General features: G+C 42.1%; 1 long non-coding RNA gene across 1 annotated transcript in view; it reads right to left on the bottom strand.

Moving 5' to 3' along the window:
* Positions 1 to 20,348, bottom strand: part of LOC138756530 (uncharacterized) — a 76,142-nt gene extending 55,794 nt beyond the window's left edge. The window contains exons 1-2 of the long non-coding RNA XR_011353132.1: positions 20,233 to 20,348; positions 17,363 to 17,445 (exon numbers count right to left, since the gene is read on the bottom strand). This is a non-coding gene — a long non-coding RNA (uncharacterized lncRNA). The remainder of the gene's footprint in view (positions 1 to 17,362; positions 17,446 to 20,232) is intronic.
* Positions 20,349 to 20,795: the final 447 nt, after the last annotated feature.

Genomic DNA, 20,795 nt, shown 5'->3' with positions numbered 1-20,795 from the left:
TCTCTGATCAATTTTCAAGATGATATAATGTACCCATGATGCAGTTCGCTTCCTTTCATCTTTCTGTCTAATTGATACTTAAAAGCATAATGATTTCACTGGCATAGCTACTCAGCAGAATGAATCGAAGACACTGTTACACTAAGATCCTATTGAAGCTTGTTATCCATTTCATGATATGCATTTAATTAAAGATCAAGAGGGAAAGGGGTTGTCTCCACAGTGATTGAAGAGAGGTGAGCTGGAGAAATAGAACTAGATGATGTTGACGTTGATTTTTTTCCTTACAGAGCTGAGTTTGAAACGAATTTCGTGACACACGCTCATGACAATAAACCTGATCCTGATTCACTTAGAATTGTGACACCTCTCCAGCCCTGACTGCTCTCATTAGCACCCCTTAAAGAAAGGTGCGAAAAATAAACAAATAAATAAATAATAAGTAATTTTCTTCAGCTTTCCTGAAAGTCTCACAAACAAATTAAAAAATATTCTTCTTCCAGACATTACCCTCATCAAGCCAGCAGAAACATTGGACTTGATAAAGCCATGACAGTGAGGGACAATTCCTCACAGCCAATCCTCAGAAGAGGTGCCACTCCCTTCTTATAGCAACATAGAAAGAGGCCATTGGCTCTCAACAGATCTGTGCTTGTTCCTGGGGGTGTGGGGAGCAGGCTCATCAGTCCCATTCCCCTTTCACCAGTTTGCTGCTGCCCTGTGACCTAGTCTCCCTTCTACCCTGCTCTGATTTGTTCCAGTATTAACATGCACTGAGGACAGCTCTTGGCCTGTACTCTTGTGAATTTAGGAGAATGAGGGGGAAATCTCATCGACACATTTCGAATGTTGAAAGGCATAGTCAGAATAGATGTAGAAAGGTTCTTTCCCATAGTAGGAGTATCTAGGACAAGAGGGCACATCTTCAGGATGGAAGGATGTCCACTTGAAGCAGAGACACGGAGGAATTTCTTCAGAAAGAGGACAGTAAATCTGTAGAATTTGTTGCCACAAGCGAAGCCAGATCATTGGGTCTATTTATGACAGAGATTTTAGGCTTTGCAGTGGCGCACATCCTTGTGGCAAACAGGCCCCACTGTACCGCTGCGCCGGCGGGGCAGTGGTGAGAAGATGGCACCACCGGGGGACCTCTATGCCACATGGGTTTTGGCAAGGTGCGCGCCTTGGGCGAGCATGGTGATGTCACCGCTAATGCGGGGGCGGAGCTCACACTGCCCTTAAATGGACGTGCGTGAAGTTTGAATAAATCAGTTAGTTGAAACCACCAACATGGTCATGGTGAGTTTCGATCTGTGTAGCAGCTGCTACAGCTTCTTTATTAGCCAGGGCATCAAGGGTTACAGGGAGAAGGCTGGGTAGTGGGCCTGAGTGGGAAAATAGATCAGTTCATGATTAAACGATGGGCTGAATAGCCCAAATCTGCTCCTATGTTTTAAGGTCTTAGAGGAGTAATTCAGTCATCAACCTATCAAAACATGAGGCTTTATATTTAACTTTTAAAAGTTAGCACGATGACGGGCTATTTTGGCCCACGAGTTTGTGCCATCCAATTTACAACCAATTAACCTACACGTCCAGTGCGTTTCGAACAGTGGGATGAAACTGGAGCACCCAGAGGAAACCCATGCAGACTTGAGAAGAATGTGTGGGATTCAAATCCTGGTCCCAATCACTGGTACACACCAAGGATGTGTGTTTAGCCCACTGCTCTACTCGTTCTGCACCATGACTGTGTGGCCAGGCACAATTCCAATAACATCTACAAGTTTTCCGATGACACCACAGTTATTGGAAGAATCACAAATGGCAATGAGGAAGCGTACAGGAGGGAAATAGATCAGCTTGTTGAATGGTGAAATGACAGCAACCTTGCGCTCAACATCAGCAAAGCCAAGGAGATGATTGTGAACTTCAGGAGGAAGTCAGGGGAATACAAATCAATCCTCATCAAGGGCTCTGTAGTGGAGAGGGTCAAGAACTTCAAATTCATGGATGTCAACATCTCCGAGGACCTGTCCTGGAGCCTCCATGTTTTTGTTTATTTTTTTATTTTTTTATTTTTCACACTATAAACCATATTGATCAAGATACATACATTTCCTTCTTAAATATATACAGTGTCATTTTCTCCCCCCCCCCTTCCCTCCTCCCCTCCCTCCCTCCCTCACCTCCCCTCCCATTTATTTACAGTTCAGAATGTTGATGCCATCACAAAGAAGGCTCAACAGCGGCTATACTTTGTGAGGCATTTGAGGATATTCAGTATGTCACCAAAAACTCTCAAAACTTCTACAAGTGTACCGTGGAGAGCATTCTGACTGGTTACATCATTGTCTGGTATGGAGGTGCCAGCTCTTAGGACATGAATAAATTCCAGAGGGTTGTTAACTCAGCCTGCGACATCACAGACACCAGATTTCACTCCATCGAGGACATCTACTTGAGGCAGTGTCTTAAAAAAGCAGCCTCTGTCCTCAAAGACCCCCATCACCCACGCCATGCCCTCTTCATTCTGCTACCATAGGGAAAAAGGTACAGGACCCAAAAGACGAAAGCATTCAACAGCACAAGGACAGCTTCTTCCCCACTGCCATCAGATTCTTGAATAATCAATGAATCAAAGACACTGCCTTACTTTTTGTGCACTGTTATTTTTATAGTAATGTGTAAGATGGTTATAATATGAATGTTTGCAGTATAATACTGCTGCAATTTCATGACTTGTTCATGACAATAAATTTTGATTCTGATTCGGTAAAGACATTGCATTAACTGCTACGCCAACTGTGAGAATCAACCAAGTGGAGAATTGATAGAAGTAGAAGGAAGAAAGACACAAATAAAATGAGGCACCATTTCCACAGAATGGAGATCTCCAAAAAGGAAGGGCATGAGTTGCAAACTGAGCAAAGGAGTGAGAAGGGATCTGAGGAGGAATTTTTTCACACAATGTATAGTTGGAATCTGGAACTCATAGCCTGGGGAAATGGTGGAGGCGGATATTCCCACAACATTTAATAAGCATCTGGATGAGCACATGAATGGCCAAGCCAGGGAAGGCTATGGACCAAGTGTTGGTAAGTGGGATTCGTATTGATGGGTGTGCTATCCAGCCAAGTCAACCTCCACGTCATATAGCAAGTGGTGCAAGAATTTTTTAAAAGTGTTCCGATAAAATAGAAGAGTCAGGGAGGAATGGGGGGCCTGTTTCTGCATTGTAGAACTCAATGCCTTGCATCTTGAAGATGTGAGAAGAAACTAGAGTACCTGGAGGAAATCAGTTTAGTCACGAGAAAATGAACAAACTCCAGACACATGGATGCTGAGGTCAGAATTGAATCAGGTTTCCAGAGCTTGGAGACAGCAGCACAAACTGCCGCTGCCATGCCATCCCTGTTTTCCCATAGTTCCTATTCAATTCACTTTTGAAAAGCATGACTGATTCTGCACTCAATCCCTTTACAGGCAAGGAGATCAGGTCATAAATACATTCTGCCAAAAACTATTTTTCTTCATTACCGTCCTATACTGTATCTTTTCCCCCCAACCTTAAAATTGTTTTCTTAATTCTTGGGACAGATTCCTTTCCTTTACCCAGTCTCTTTTAAAAAAAAATTAGACATACAGCAAGGTAACATTTCAGCCCATGAGTCTATCCCATCCAATTTATACCCAATGAACCTACACCACCGGTACATTTCAGATGGTGGGAGGAAACCGGAGCCACTGGGAAAAACCCAAGCAGACATGGAGAGAATGTACAAACTCCTTACAGACAGCACAGGATTCAAATCCCGTTCCCAATCGCTGGTGCTGTTAAGGCGTTGCGCCAACCGCTACATCACGGCTAGCCTGTGTGCATCTTTATCCAATCTTTCTTCCACCTTCTATGCTTAAAGAACAACCTCAGCCAGCTCCCTTGTCAAATCTAACAGTTGAAATACAGCAACAATCAGCCCTTTGTCTCTTGCTCTCCAATCCGAATTTATGGCTGTAAAAATGCCCAAAAAGCTGTTGTAAAAACCCTGCTGATTAATTCGAGTTCTTTAGTGAGGAGGATGGGTCTCCTTAATCGGCCTAATTAACCTACAACCCCCGTACATTTTGAAGGGTGGGAGGAAACCGAAACATCCAGAGGAAACCCATGTAGATACAGCGAGAACATCCAAACTCCATATAGACAGCACCTGATTCGAACCAGGGTTGCGGGCACTGTAATAGCATTGCTTTAACCATTACACTAACCAGGCCGCCCCGATGCTAGCAGTATCGCCCCGTGAGCAGAATTTTTATCTATCTCTAAAAGTTGTTAAATAGATAGCAAGCTAACTTCTTGATCTGTTACTATCCTTCTGGTGAAGTTCTGTTGGGAGAGGGAGTTCAAGATTCTCTAATGAAATATTACATGAAATTGCCTTTAGTCTGCTGTAAGGCAGACAAAGAGCTACCATTAGTGTTGCCTGGCACCCCTTACAGTAGGAGAAAGAGGAAGAAAAGAGTGTCCCTTCAGACTCACTGAGTGTCCATGGATTGGCCTCCAGCGTGTCCGCAGCCATAAAGACCCCTGTTCTATCTGTTGGCAACCCAAACTCCACATCCAAACCACAATACAATCAGGAAGCCTTCAGGGCTTTGGGAGCTTGGTCCCCATGAACCAATCTCCTGCAGCCTGTGTGGGTCCTTCAATCATGTCGCCTACAGCCCATCAGTCGCCAACAGCCTGTTTTGGTCCTTCAGCCACTGAGCCCCTCGTTGGTCCGCGATGGTGGACAAGCATTCATAACCAGTGACAGCAAAGGAACGGTGATGCCTTTCCAGGTCAGAGTGGTGTGTGAATAGGTTGGCTGGCTACCTGCCTGTTCCGTCCGCTGCTGTTATCTTTCTTTGTGGTAGAGGTTGTGGCTTAGGGATTTGCTGTCAGAATAACCTCATCAAGTAACTGTATTTAAATATTCAGTGTGCATTAGGCTTTCAAAGGAAATTGTTCACCAACTATCCATTTGTCAGCTTGAGTGAGCAAATTGAAATCATTCAGTTCCACAATACACTAAGTCTTTTGCATTGTTATCTGAGTGACTTATCTCTCATTGCAAAGCAAATGATTTTCCTGACAATATTGCTTCTGAGCTGAAAGAGGAACTCCCAGTGTGAGCAAAATAGAAATTGATGCCCAGGAAGCCTGTGTGAAGCTGCAGACCAGCAGATGCTGGTGCCAGGGTAGGAGCGGAAACTTCATTCATAATTATTGCAAGTCCATTATATGCAAGTGTGGAATTAGACCATTCAGTCCATCAGTCTACTGTGCCATTCCATTATGGCTGATTTACTATGTTTTCAACCCCATTCTCCTGCCTTCTCCCCTTGATTCCTTCTCCATTCAAGCACCTATCCACCTCCCTCTTAGATATAGCCAATGAACTCCGCAGCACTGAATTCCCCAGATTCGCCTCTGGGTAAAGAATTTCCTCCTCATCTCTGTTCTAAAGGGACATTTTTGTATTCTAAAGTTGTGCCCTCTGGTTCCAGTCTCTTCCACCACAGCACATTTTAAGGGGGGAGGGGAATGGGGGGGGAATCATAAAATAATTTACGTGGTTGGTAGGAGAGAAGTTTGGAAGAAACTAAACTTGGCTGCTCCACAGGGAAGGGGGCCCTTAATCTTTCAGCAAAGTCCAAAAGGGGCCATAACTAATAAAGGTTGAGAATGGTTGCTCTCGAGCAATGGAGGCTGAGGGGAGACCTTATAGAGGTTGCCACAATTATGAAGGGCATGGAAAAAGTAAATGTTCACAAACTCTTCCTCAGGGTAGAACTAAAGAGCGTATGTTTATGATGAGAGGGAAGAGATTGAAGAGGAGCAATATTTTCTCTTAGACGTTGGTCCGTGTCTGGAATGAACTGTTAGAGAAAGCTATAAAAATGCCACAATTAGTACATTCAGAAGACATTTGGAGAGATACATGGAGGGGAAGGACTTTGGAGGATTATGAACCAAATGAAGGGACTCTTTACTGCCCAGCATCCAATTTGGTCGGCATAGCCAACTTGGACTGCAGGGCCTCTTCTCTCCAGAATTGCTCTGTGACTCCATGATGCTTTAGCCTTCATCATACTAAACCAAGGATATATAATGGGGAATATCCCAGGGAGCAGGAATGCAGATCTTCATTGCCCACAGAGATCAAGTTCCCAGTCCAATTATCCTCATTTCCTACCACAATGCCTCTTGATATGCCCCAGATGGCCAACTTCAGATCCTAGCTGTGATGTTTTTATGTTCAATATAGCTTCATTTTCAAAGCTGCATTGGACTTTTCCAGCAAACCCTCATTTAGTAGTCTTTTGGAAGTAACCAAGGCCAAACAGAGATACATCAGATTCAGATTTTACTTGAACATTTTTTAAAATTTAGACATACAGCACAGTAACAGGCCATTTTGGCCCACGAGCCCATGCTGCCCAATGACACCAAATTAACCTACAACCCTGGTACATTTTGAACAGTGGGAGGAAACCAAAGCCCCTGAGGAAAACCCACACAGACACAAGGAGAACGCATCAACTTTTTACAGATGGCATGGGATTCAAACCCATGTCCTGATCGCTGACACTGTGACAACATTGCGTTAACTACAACGCCAGCTGTGCCGCCCTAATATCATAGCTTAAAAATACTTTGGGAAGAACCTATAATAATATGCTCATGTCCTCAACTATTTTAGTACATCTGTGTTTTAATTTTCTCTCCCACCTGCATGGAAATATATTTTTAATCACAGATTATCTAAATGAATACCAATGCAGTTGTTCACCAAATCATCATTTTCTTTATTTATTGTGGTTTTTATACTCTTATTTTTACAAATTTTAATTTATCAATAAAATTCTTCAGGCTCTCTAAAGTATAACACTGCCTCTTGTGGACAGCATTCTCTTCAATAACAGTTGTTACCGTAGTGGTTGGGAACAGTGTGCCATTTTCTATTCAAGAAGCTATTTATGAGCCTATCTCTCCGAGACGGAGAGTCAGCAAGGCATTTTAGATCAAGACAAATAGGCCTAGACTGATACGCCAAGACCATTTCATAATACTGTACAGAATTTAATTTACTTTCTTGGATGAGCATAGCTTCCTTATAGATTTCTGGCATAATGTGCGGACATGAACAGTGACAGCCAATGGTTCTGCAGATCAGAGATGAGTGCAATCAATAGGCAAACTCTGACCTGATCATCTCAGGCCTCACTCAGCACCGGTCAGTTCCAATCCAAAAATCTATAATGAACCACAGATTTGAGGAGAAGTGCACTTTCAGGATACTCTTCACTGAGGTGATTATCATCACTCCCCAGTCTTATCTCCCTCCTCCTGCTTCCTCAAGCTCCATCCATTACCGTGTACACAATCAAGTGTGGCCTGATGGAATAAGCATCTAATCAGCTTCAACACCAACAGTCCTGCCGACTGCCAATGCTGTAAACAATCTGATGGCGTAAAAAGTGATCAGCCCTTTGCTTTTACCTGTTAATACGCGCAAGCCCTATTTTCCCTCTGAACCGGGAGATACGTCCATTTGAAGATGTTACTGAGAGAAGTCAGTGTCGTTGTCTTTGCCCCAAGGAGATTATTTTGGTGAACAGGCGAAATCAGGTGCTAAATGGGTGCCAAGCTGTTACTGAGGGGCCGGGACCATGCAACAGGAATCTGAGGTTGAAGAGAAAAATAAAAACTGCCGATGCAAGAACCTCGAGCAGGCAATAGGCTGCAGGAGGAATTCAGTAGGCCGGGTAGCATCTGCAGGGAGAAACAGTCAGCCAAAATTTGGACTGGGACCCTTTATTGAGACAATCAACACATTCTTTGGCTTGGCTTCGCGGACGAAGATTTATGGAAGGGTATGTCCATGTCTGCTGCAGGCTCGTTGGTGACTGACAAGTCCGATGCGGGACAGGCAGGCACAGTTCCAAGGGAAAATTGGTTGGTTGGGGTTGGGTGTTGGGTTTTTCCTCCTTTGTCTTTTGTCAGTGAGGTGGGCTCTGCGGTCTTCTTCAAAGGAGGTTGCTGCCCGCCGAACTGTGAGGCGCCAAGATTCACGGTTGGACACAAAAGAGGAGGATGGCTGTGGTTGGTGGAGTTACTGAATCAAAGGTTAGGGGGAGAAGGCCGGGCGGGCAGTGGGGCTGAGTGGAAAAATGGACCAGCTCATGATTAAATGGCGGGGTGGACTCGATGAGCTGAATAGCCTATTTCAGCTCCGATGTTTATGGTCAATCATCCCAATCCCAGCATATCATTACAGCCCTTCCAGCCCATGAGCCCGTGGCACCCAAATACCCCTACACCCGATACCTTTTGGAGGGTGGGACGAAACCAGAGCACCTGGAGGAAAGCCTCGCAGACACGGGGAAGAATGTACAAACTCCATACAGACAGTGCAGGATTCGGAGTATTAGATCATAATGTCGATGTCAGGAAACACACAAGTCTGCAGATGCTGCGATTGTAGTAAGAAGACGCAGAAATGCTGGAGGATCTCGGCAGATCCCGCAGGAGATAAAGATATATAACCAACACTTCGGGCCTGAGCGCTTCTTCAAGGAAGTAAGAGTGCCTAAAAACATATCTGAGCGCAGTAATTTGGGGAGGATCTCAACACAGTATCTTGTCATCTTGGACAGTGATCTGAAAGGAGGCATCTCACGCCATCTCCGACATGCTTCTCCAAATTGCACAAATCCTGCCTCTTCTTTCCCAATCTAGTAATCAGTGATGTCACTAGGGTTGGTGTCGCCCACTGCGGTAACTCATCATGTCACCACCACCCCCCCCTTCCCACCTCCATCCTCATGGACCTCCTCCAGTACCAGGCCATACAGAATCCTTAGTAATTTTTTTTTGTACTAATGTCACTCATCAATTGTAATTCCCATATATCACTGATGTAACGGCAATAGTAGTGAGATAAACGACTAGCAAAATTAAAATTACACCCTTAAATTACAATATCATACCTAAATGTATATATTTCTATATAGTTGTAAAAATATAGAATAATACGTGATAAATATAGTTGCAAATTGCTTAAATGTAATATTCCTTTGATTTTATGAATACTAACAACAAAAATGCTTTGTAAAATCTTTCTACATTTGTAGAGCTCGTCGAAAGAACCAAAGACTTGTTGATCCAAACCAAGGCTTTTATTAGTAAAAGACAGGAGCTCTTCACAGGTGGCCGACCAGTCCGGAATGATCCGACCTGGCTAGGGACACAACCCTTTAAGGCCCAGACAGTAGGCGTGGCTTAGCTCTCAGCCAATCGCTGTAAGCACAGTCTAGATACTGTAACTATATACACTATATACATTGGTGATAGGTCTATACGATCACAACATTGAATTACAACATTAATAGTAAACTGAGTGGGTCTTTTTTGATTTTTCTCCTCTTCCTTTAATTACTACTTCACTCTCAGAAAAGTTACTGATAAGTATTCACAAGTACCAATGAGCACAAGATGGTAGCTAAAGCATCAGAAAGTTTGACAAAAGCAGCAATGAAAACAACAACATCTGCTTGTCACGCATGCAGACAAAAACCATGTGATTCGAAATGTAATTTTAATTGGGTAATAATGAAAGTTCCAACCAGAGCACATTAGAAGGTTCATAAAGTAAATTATGATCGAGTTTTAGCCTATTAGGCATATTGATACATATAAGCTGGGCTTACAAAAATGTTTTTGTTGTTATAGCTAACTACAGGGATACTTTTGTAAAAGATAATAAATTTCTGCGAAACACTGCACACAAAATTCGTACACAGTAATTTTGGAGTCACCCTCTCCGATGGTGTCACCCGGTGTGGTCCGTACCCTCCCCCCCAACCTATCTAGTGATGCCAGTACTACCCATGAGACATAAGGGCTAGGAATTCCTCCGGCTTTCATTGATTTAGTTGGTCAACCAGGGCAACATTTTTGGGATGAGTGTGCCTCAGCTGAGATATGATGGAATCCAGTTCCTGCTCCAACCTTTGCTTCTTGTGTTCCTATAATACTCACCTTCAATGTGAAGTAGACCATTTTACAAGTTCCAATTTTTTTAACTCAATGGGGGAACAGAGAAAACTATGTAAAGGCTGTCAATTTGCCCCAGTCCGAGCTTGGTCAACTTGCATTGACAGGAGCATTGCATAAAATTGCACTGGCAATTTCTGGGACGTTATACTGTGCAGTCAATTTTTTTAATGAAGTTAAGAATTGTTTAGGTTAACCTGTGATTCTACAATTTTCTCCAGCACCCTGCCTTAACCTTGAGTAATTGGGTTCCTTAACTTGACTATCTTGTCATCCAGTGCTGAGAATGTTGGTTGAGGGTGGAAATGGACTCAGCTGTTCTGTCCTCACAGTCTGAAAATCATCACCAGGCTTTTAACCTGATAATGAAAGACAAACAACCACATACATGTATAGTGAGTGAAGATCTTCATCGAAAAGTTTAAAAAATATAGCGTACGTGTACTTTCTAGAGTCAGTGAAATTGGCCATAACCTTTTCAATTGCTTTTGTTGTTTTTAAAAAGAAACACACAGCTGCAGCATTCCAAGAAGTTGTTCCTAATTTCATGGAACACAGCCTGTGTAAAAAGATCGGAATGGGAATAACAATTTATTCCTGTTATGACATTTTACCTCCTTGACCCCTAGTTATTTTCACAGATCGCCTGCAGTCTAAACTGAACTACTGGTGAATGACGGGCTAATGAATAGGATGTCCAGCCTCCTTAAATACTGTACTTCAGGTATTCTGCATAAACCCGTGGTGTGATACAGATATTTGGAGTTTTGGTTGTTCCTGTGTGAACGGCCACTCCCGGAAGGGAGGGAAACACTTCAGAATGGAAAAATCATGCAAGTTTTATGTAAAAAAACATAAATGAGTTCCTTTCACTTCTCTATTTTCTTTTGTTCTTTCACACCAATCCAAAACCCACCTATAGCACTGATGAAAAAAAAAGATGACCCAGGAAGTACTTATGATCATTTAGACAAATGGGGTTTGGAAAAGTTAGTCGTAAACCACAAAGCAGAGAGATAAAGTTATGCTGGTTCAGTTCATTCTGTGTGAATGGAACCAGACCCATGTTTTGGGGGCATGAAGAAGGGGTAACACCTACCACAGAAATTGCCACAGTGGTCTACCAGCATACTAAAGACAATAAGACCCAAAGACCATTAGACATAGGAGCAGAAATAAATAATTCAGCCCATCATCTGCCCTGCCATTCAATCATGAGCTGATCCATTTTCCACTCAGCCCCACTGCCCGGCCTTCTTCACATAACCTTTTATCCCCTGGCTAATCAAGAACCTATCAACCCCTTCTTAAATATACCCAACAACCTGGTCTCCACAACTGCCGGTGGCAACAAATTTTAAACATTTTCCACCCTCTGACTAAAGAAATTTCTCGGCATCTCTATTCTAACTGGAGTCCCTTCAATCCTGAAATTGTGCCCTCTTTTCCTCGATTCTCCCATCATGGGAAACAACCTACTCTGCCCTTGCCTTTCAACGTTCAGAATATTTCAATGAGATTTCCTGACCCCCCCCACCATTCTCCTAAATCCAAATGAGTAAAGGCCAAGAACTTTCTACATCAGCCTCATTCACAGACGACCAATCCAGAGAATTAGATGAATTGAAGCTGATGTTTAATAGGCTGTGAAATATTTCTTTATCTCCCTTCATCCTTCATTCCTTCATGATATCGAGTGACAAATTAGAAAACTGCTTTGTGTTGTGCTCAACCACATTGTATGCCCATTTTTACAGCATTGCCGGCTTCCTATTCCCAATTGATTTACTCCTCCTGATGTCAAGTGTTCCCATGGTTACGAGTCTTGGTTAGAAATTCTCCACCTCCTGTTTTTATTGACCAGGAATTCTGGTTGCTCCTTTATACCTTTTGAAGATCCCTGGAGCCTCAGCAATGTGTTCTAACATGGCCCAAGAAAGATATTTATAATTAGCAGCACTCAGCTCAACAAAACAACATGCATTCACACCAAGTTGGTTCATGTATGACAAAGATATTTTTGCCATCAAAGCCATTAAGTTGGAAATGAATTTTCAACCCTCAAATACAAGTATGTTTCCCCAAAAGAGGCATTAATCCTGTCATTAAATTTGCACCAGTGCATGATAACATTGAGACCATTGGTCTTCTTGAAGAGCATTAATAAGTCGGGAGATGTGTGTTGGCAGATTGTAAATGTTCTTGGTCATCTTCTATTCTCCCGCAATTCTTGGCAGACACTTCACAGTCCTGCTGTGATGTAAAGAAATGGTCAACGTGGAATTAGGCCATTTAACCCATCAAATCATGGCTGATTTGCTATCCTTTTTTAAATCCATTCTCCTGCCTTCTCCCCATAACCCTTGATTCCCTCCCTGATGAAGAACCTGTCTGCCTCCCTCTTAAATCTACACAATAACTTGGCCTCCACAGCCATCTGTGGCGATGAATTCCACAGATTCACCACCCTTTGGCTAAAGAAATTCTGCCTCATCATTCGTATATACACAGGTGCACATATATAATGCATGCATACACACATACACACTCTCTCTCTCTCTCTCGCTGGAGTAGTCAACTCAGAACAGGACAACAGCAGCCAGTTGACCAATGGGGAACATTGAGGTTTGCAGCATGTTTGCATCCAAGCCTTTTCGCCAGACCCCATCTCCTCTCTTTCCACAGCTCCTTCTGTCTTATAGAACCAGCTGTTTCAAGCCTGCCCCTCTTGCCCTCTCCCTCTCCATGCCATATGCCGGTGTCCTCGACATTACAAATACAGACACACAGTAATATCAGTCACAGCAGCTGCAGATGCACTTTAATTGATTTCCTTCGCTGATCAAGCCTTGAGGTAGAAACAACTGTGAGCGAGAGTTAAAAATTATCAACTTAACTTATTTTGTTTTATATGATATATTTTTGTAAGTGTTTTTGCCATTGTGGTTCTTTCAAAATGTATTCCTATTTTTAACCACTCGCAGATTGATGAATAGACGTACTCTCAGGGCCCTATCTAACTAGTTACAGTATATGTTTCATTCACTGGCTTTGCTAATTAGTCTTAATTGAATCTAAAGAATGTCTCTTTGTTAGCTGCTATCTTCATTTTCATGTGTACTGTTCAACCTTTTATTGGCAATAATTGGTCACATTTCTTTTCCACATAAGCTACCCCATGGGTTCCTCCTGCCCAGCCAGACTGCCTGATGGCTCAGAGCAAGCTTTAAATGGCCTTTCAGGGAGCCAACGGTGTTTTATTCAAAATCCTGTGACTGCAGGTTCTGGGCCTGAGATGGTGGTGCCCGTGGTCAGCAGCGGTCACGAGGGGTTGCAGATTCTGGAGGAGCAGAGGACTAGCGCAGGGCACCAGCATGGGGAGAACAACCCCGGTGTGGAGAAACAGAGGAGACGACCCCCAAGGCCACAGTGACCACGGTGGCAGACCAGCGAGGGGCTCGGCGACTGAAGGACACGCATAGGCGATGAGCCGTTGGTGACTTGTTGGCTGTTAGCAGCTTCAGGTCAAAGGACAAACCAGGCCACGAGCCGCTGGAGACTGGCTCGTGAGAACCAAGTATCGGAACTAGGATTCGAGAGGGTGCTGAAGGCAATGAGGGCTCTCGAAGGGCCTTGGCACCGAAGGCGACCTCATCATGTTGGAGGTTTGGATCTGGGCTCGGGTCACTGACAGTTTAAATCGAACTGAAGGATGCAGAGGCCGTGTGAGTGCTGGAACTGAATCCACGGACACTCAGTGATTCTAGGGGGACTCTCTTTTAATTCTCTTTCCCTGGCTGTCAGGGGTGCCTGGCAATGCTAATAGCAAATTTTTGTCTGTTTTATGGCAGACTAAAGGCAATTTCATTTAATATTACAATTCTGGTTTTTTTTACATGGCAATAAATAGTATCTGATCTGATTCAATAAATATTTTAATTGCTTAAATGAGGAACCCAAAACCTCTCCCAATACTCCAAATGAGGTCCCATCAGTGGCTTATAAAGCCTCCACATCATATCCCTGGTCATATTCTATTCCTCTTGGAATGAATGCCAGTGTTGTATTTTCCCTTGGATCAGGACAAGTTGTTGGTGACAGTTACGCCTGAAAGCACTGCACTTCACCAGTATTAATACAGAAGAAAGTGTCTGCCCCATCCCACTTCCTGAAGTCTTTGAGGAAACTTTACTTCGAGGAATCATCATTATTCTCAATCAATAGTTTCAGTAGATATTCTGAAGTGCATGCAAAAATGTTTACTGTTGTCTTCTTGCTGTTTCAAAACTGTAAAATATTAGCCAATGTGGATCATTATGTGACTGCTTCTATTTGTTCAGCTTTTTTATTTTTGTAATTTGGAGATAATCTGTACAACACAATTAAGATCAGAATTCAGGAAGAGAGTCAATGGAAAAGACGAACGCCTCTCAACAACTAACACCTCAGAGTATCTACTAAAACTACTGAGATCAATGATAATTCCTCAAAGTTTCCACAAGACTTCAGGAAGTGGGATGGGGCAGACGCTTTCTTCTGTATTAATACTGGTGAAGTGCAGTGCTTTCAGGCGTAACTGTCACCAACAACTTGTCCTGATCCAAGGGAAAATACAACACTGGCATTCATTCCAAGAGGAATAGAATATGACCAGGGGTGTGATATCGAGGCTTTATAAGGCACTGGCCCACACCCCTGTAAGAAAAAGCCTTGTTTTCTTTTCACCTCATGTAATATTTTTTTACATTTTGTTATGTAGTCAGTAGGAGAGACATACAGAAGAAACCAAAACTTGGCTGCATCACAGGGAAGGGGGCTCATAAAACTTGAGCAGAGTCCTGGGGGGGACAATGGCTGAGATAAGGTTGAGAATGGCTGCTTGAATACCCTGTGGTAAACCCTGTGATACAGTGATCTATGTAAAACACAGTATCAATTATATCTGTTATCATACAATGTGCACGCTTTCCCTCCATACAAGACAATACGAACATTATGCTCTGAATAAATAAAAATAAATAGTGTTCAATTTGGACACTTTTCCTCAGGATGTCTTCTGTACAATAGACAATAGACAATAGGAGCTGGAGTAGGCCCTTCGGCCCGTCGAGCCAGCACCGCCATTTTATAGATCATGGCTGATCACTACCATCAGTACCCCTTTCCAGCCTTATCCCCATAACCCTTAACTCCTTTTTTTTTAAATTTTTTATTTTTCACACCATAAATCACAATAGCCATGATATACACTTTTTCTTTTTCACACATTTACAGTGACTTTTTCTCCCCCCCACCTCCCTCCTCCCAAGCCACCCCCCCACCCCCCCCCTCATCCATTTTAGGTATACAATCTAGGTTGCATTAATTCAGTCAGACAATGTTGTCATTCAACAAAAATACACCAGAAATTCTACAGAGTCCATTCTTTTCTTTCCTTCTCCTTCCATCAACTTAGGTAATGTTTGTCCCCGGTAGGTTTTCGCTATTGTATTTAATGTAAGGCTCCCATACTTGTTTGAATATTATCGCGAATGAACCTCACACCAGAAAAATAAGGTTGCTTTGTTTTACACATTGTACAAAATGTGTGACACTGGATATGAGCCAGAATCACCAGGCTGAGAAACGACTTCTTCCCATAGGCAGTGAGACTGCTAAACGATGAATTAACTGATCACACGAACCCTACGAGATTCTTCGATATATTAAACAAAATTTGTTTACTTTTATATACGTAATGATTGTTATGTCTGGATATGTGCTTGCATATTTTTGCATTGAGGACTGGAGAACACTGTTTCATCGGGTTGTACGAGTACAATCGAATGATAATAAATGAACTTGAACTTGATATAATCTGTTCACTTGTGCACAGTGTTTAATCTGTGTAATTTGTTACATGCAAGGCATGAAGTGTTGCATTGAGGGTTATAAAATGTATGATTTCTATACCATTTATTTACATGGTTCAATGTGTTCATTGCGTTATACTCAGTATGTACTAACATGAATTATGTGTATTATAGTGTGGTTACTAATACAATAAACACATGATAACCTGCTCATCTCACTCATTCCCACCTCTTATTTGAAAACCATAAACTCTCCCCCCACTTTGAGGAAGGGTCATTGATCTGAGACATTACCTGGTTTCTCCTTCCACAGGTGTTGCTTGACTGCCTGAGTTCTTCCACTGTTTTCAGATTTCGAGTTTCGGATTCCAGCATCTGCAGTATTATATATTTCTAAATCTACATGCTGTATTGCAGTCAGAGTATAGAGTATATCCTGCGTTAAACACCAGGTTATGGCTTATGTATGATGGGCAGTGGAGTGTTTCAGTCATGGAGGTGGATGGGATGAAATGGAACTTTCTGGAAATCAAATCACCAACAGTGTAACCCATCATTTTATTTTGCATTAAATGTCTGTAAGCCGAAGGGAAAGTTGAAATCATGAACAAATGAAATCAAAGATTGGAGCAAATGCATAAGCAGGAATAACATTGCTGAATGCTTGGAGGAGTAGACGGGTCACACACCAACAGCTTAGAGGAGAAGGGAATCAATACATCAAAAGCAGCTCTGAATTATCACTCGGAAGCAAATCTGGCTGGAGAGTGACCCAGAGAAAGTGTGCAGTGCGCACTTTCCTCGTTTTTGGCTGCATCCTGCAGTTTGTCCCCTCCTGACCCCAGCCCACACCTCCACCTTCAGGTTACTTAAATCCTGCAATTGACACCGCGTTGGCAGTTTACTGCACGAAAGATATAGGAAATAAACCACCTCTAAAGAATTCTGACGCCGTGAATCATGTTACAGAAATGCAGTGCCACAGGAAATCAATGTAGATTGGAACCCCATTAAACTGTAATGCTACAATTAGAAGTGTGCAGACCAACAACCTTTTATCCTAAGTAGATAATGCTTACATCTACTCTTCAGCCAGCTTGGAAATGCACCACTAGCATATTCTAATTATTTTTAACCTTTCAGATTTCACAGATTACTGGAATTTACAGCATCAGGCAGGTCACTAGGTGTACATGATAGACAGGACACAAAAAGAGCATTGAGAGAAACACATTCCGGCAACTGAGAATGTACAGTATTGACAGTTTAGCTCAATATCGTTTGAGTATGATATTACATTAGCAAATGATCGATCAGTCTGGTTGAGTCCAAACACCAATTTATATTGCCTCCATTGGCACAGGCCTAGTAACCGACCAGCAGTAAAGTAAGCGACGGTTATTATCCCTACCATCTGTGCCGTGAGGATCTTTTCTCCCATTTTCTGTCAAAGCTGCCAACTTCTGTCCATCTTAAATTGAGCCTGGCCTGGAACTTGAATCAAAAGGTAAAATTAATTTTGCTCATTCCCACATTTACATTATCTCAATTAATGGCAGTGAGTAGACGAGAGGCAGGCAGAGTGGAATGGTCCAATTGAGTGGGTATCATATACCAAGGTATCATAGTATTGTGACATTCAAAACCTGCAACAGTCATCCTGGCTGTCTATTTTACAGTGGTATTTATGAAAATCCATATTCATAACTATCGAGTTAGATCCACATGAGTTCTGTCTTTTTGTGAAACAAGAGACTAATATTTGATAGTTTTAGTGATCAGGTCAAATGCTTTCTGCACCGTTTAAATGCCAATATTAGATGAGGGTATTTAATCAAGGCTTTGACTGGGATGCTGGACTATCTCAGTTGGGATGGCCTCTGTGAATATTTGTTTGGAGGCTGTTCCTTCCAGAACCCCACTCAAAAATAGTGTGAAGTTGAAATTTAAATGGAAGAATGGTAGGATTTATTCCTGTGATTCCCTTCGTAGAGAAATTAATAAATATTTTTTTGAGTGTAAAACATTGCTAACATATAACATGCTATTACAATATTCCTGTCAGAAAATTAAATTCCCATGAAGGGTGAGAATATTTATAAAAATTAGATATGGTTGGTGTTTAATGATGCAGCTTTCCAAAGGTTGTACAGGTACAGTACGTTGTTTTAGACATACAGCACGGTTACAGGTCCTTCCAGCCCATGAGCCTTATTCTGCCCAAATACCTTGATTAACCTACAACCCCCACATATTTTGAAAGGAGGGAGGAAACCAGAGCATCCAGAGGAAACCCACACAGACATGGAGAAAACATATATTTCATTATGAACTTGAGGAGATTTGGTATTATCGCCAAAGACACTTGAAAATTTACACAGGTGTACCGTGGAAACCATTTTGATCAGTTGCACCACTGTCTGGTATGGAGGTGACAATGCACAGGACAGGAAAGGGCTACAGAGAGTTGTGAACTCAGCCACCGCCATCATGGATATTAGTCTTCACTCCATTGAGGGCATCTACAAGAGGCTGTGTCTCAAGAAAGCAGCCTCCATCAAGAAGGACCCCTTCCACCTAGGTCATGCCCTCTTCCCATTGCTACCATCAGGAAGGAGATACAGGAACCTAAAGACGAGTGCGCCCAATGGTACAAAAATGGCTTCTTTCCCTCTGCCATCAGATTTCTGAATGGACAATGAACCACAGACACAACCTTGCTTTTTTTGAACTAATTTATTAATGTTTAAGTAGTGTATTTATGGAAATGTAATTTATACCCATTTTTGTACTTGCAATTCATAATCCTACAACAAATTTTTTGACACATGTTCATGACAATAAATCGAATTCATATTCTTAAATGGACTGAGCTGGGGAGAACTTTATGAGCCAAAAATAGTGTCTGGTGAGGAATGAGTTTCTTTAGCACTATAAAATTCTATTTGATATGCATGACTACAAAATTTCTGATTTGATTTTCTAATGCAAAGTTCTGCCACAGGTAGGTTTGTGATGTAAATATTCTACATTTTTGAGAAATCAAGTTTTTAAGTCATAATGCATCCTTTGAAGAGCAGAGCTAGATTTAAACCTGTAGTTTACTCTTGCCGCTAATTCTGCAGCGCCAGTGCATCGAAAGCATGGTTTTAAATCCACAGTGTTGTGCAACACAATCAGGATTAAAGATTAGTGGTTTAAAAATCAATGGCTCAAACTCAGGATTGTGATGTGGCATTCAACATCGGTGATCTCCTCAAAGGCCCGTCACCAAACAATTGCCAGTCAGATCATGACTTGATGTTTAACCCCTCATAATCAGAATCAGGTTTGTTGTTATGAACAAGTGTCATGAAATTTAAATTTAGACATACTGCATGGTAAGAGGCCTTTCCAGCACATGAGCCCGTGCCACCCAAACGTCCCAATTAACCTACAACCCCCATTAGTTTTGAAAGGTTGGAAGATACCATGCTGTAGATTTGAATTTAAATTTATAATCTTAAAAATTTCTGTTTTGTTTCAATTGTAACTTGAGTCAAGTTTAAACAGAGGTAAATTTTATATATCCATTCCTGAAACTCTGTTCAATTTCATTTTTCAGTATTTTGTGAAAGTGTTTTTCTTATTTTTAATTTTGAAAATCTCCAACCAGTATTTAAGATCAAATGAGAAACTGACTTGGGAAATAGAGAGGAGATGTTTTCTTATGTACATCAGTGATGGTGAAGGGCATTGCTTGTAGGAGTACACGTCACCAACAATCCGCACTAGTCCAACCACGGTGATGTCATAATCCAGAAAGCACAGCAAAATAATCTACTTTCTCAGAAACCTGGCACAATTCAACATGCCATCGAGATCTCTTATCAACCTTTCCAGTTGTACCATAGAAAATATGCCGTCTGCATTGATCACAGCTTGGGTCGGGAACTGCTCGACCCAAGGCTACCAGAAACTGCAGAGAGTTGTAAATGCAGTTCAGGCATCACCTAAGCCAACCCCATCTATATTAGTTCTCAATATCTCCAGATTAAAAGTTAAAATCACAATGCTGGAAAACTCAGCAGGTCAAACAATATATTTTATAGGGCAAAGATAAAGATAGATAGCCATCATTTTTGGCTTCAGCCCTTCATTAAGCCCAAGATTAACACTGTACTTTTCTCGTTAGCCTACCCCCCACCCCTCTCCTTTCCTCAAGCTCTCTCTCTCTCTCCTCCTTTTCACAGTCATCTTTCCTCCATATCTGCATTCAAAAACCCCCCATTTAATTCTCACCTTTCCTCTCCTGTCCTTCTATCCATGTCCAATTGTCATCTTTTATCTGTTGGCCTGTGCTCCTCCTCTTGCCCTTTCTTCCCTCTTCCCTCACCCTTTGAATGTTGCTTTTTGTGTCGTACCTTGATAGGGGGCCCAAAAAAAAATTGATTACATTCCTTTACCTTCTGTGGACGCTGTGACACCTGGTGAGTTCCTCCAGCGTCTCTGTGTCTTTACCCTGCCCTACTTGACAGTGCAACACTATTCTATGCCCTGCCATCTTATCTATTTATTTGCTCGTTTGTTTGTTATTATTGCTGTCTGCATTGCATACAAAAGCGAGCATTTTTGTTGCTTCTTGGTACACAAGACAATGAAATAATCTAAAATTCCGACTGCTGCAGATGCTGGAATCTGAAGCTAAAGACAATTTTCTGGAGGAACTCATCAGGTCGAGCAGCATCAGTAAGAGATAAATAAGGTTTGGTGTTTCAGGCTGGACCCTCTATTCAGATTCATCACCTGAGTGTCTAGCTAAATTCAAACATTCCTGCATGGAATGGCTTTAACCACTACCTCAG

Source organism: Narcine bancroftii, chromosome 3 (assembly GCF_036971445.1).
Source record: "Narcine bancroftii isolate sNarBan1 chromosome 3, sNarBan1.hap1, whole genome shotgun sequence".
Taxonomy (NCBI): Eukaryota; Metazoa; Chordata; class Chondrichthyes; order Torpediniformes; family Narcinidae; genus Narcine; species Narcine bancroftii.
The sequence above is the reverse complement of the archived record's forward strand: the minus strand, read 5'-3'. Positions and strand labels throughout refer to the sequence as shown.